Genomic DNA, 664 nt, shown 5'->3' with positions numbered 1-664 from the left:
TGCTTTCCTAATGTCCTTTTCAATGCTGTCGTTTTTGGTATAAGGAATCCAACTGACTTTTGTGTGTTGATCTTATATACTGCCACTTTGCTGAATCTTCCAATGAGGTCTAGTAGCCTTTGTACTGAGTCTTTGGGGTTTTCTGCGTGTAGGATCATATCATCTGCAAATAGGGAGAGTTTTACTTCTTCTTTGCCAATTTGGATGCCTTTAATTTCCCTGTCTTGCCGTACAGCTCTTGCTAAGACTTCCAGCACAATATTGAATAGGAGTGGTGACAAATGACATCCTTGTCTGGTTCCTGTTCCCAGAGGGAAGGCTTTCAGTTTTTCTTCATTGAGAGTAATGTAGGCTATTGGTTTTGTATATATGCTCTTAATTATGTTCAGGAATTTCACTTCAATTCCTATTTTGTTGAGTGTTTTTCTCAGGAATGGTTGTTGGATTTTGTCAAATGCCTTTTCTGCATCAATCGATATGCTCATGTGGTTCTTTTCCTTTTCCTTATTTATATGGTGGAAAACGTTGATTGTTTTTCTAATGTTGAACCATCGTTGCATCCCTGATATGAATCCCACTTGATCATGATGTGTTAGCTTTTGGATGTGTTGCTGGAGTCTGTTGGCTAGTATTTTGTTGAGAATTTTTGCATCTATGTTCATGA

The sequence above is a fragment of the Chrysochloris asiatica genome, unplaced genomic scaffold, assembly GCF_000296735.1.
Source record: "Chrysochloris asiatica unplaced genomic scaffold, ChrAsi1.0 scaffold00114, whole genome shotgun sequence".
Lineage (NCBI taxonomy): Eukaryota > Metazoa > Chordata > Mammalia > Afrosoricida > Chrysochloridae > Chrysochloris > Chrysochloris asiatica.
Note: the sequence above shows the minus strand (reverse complement) of the source record.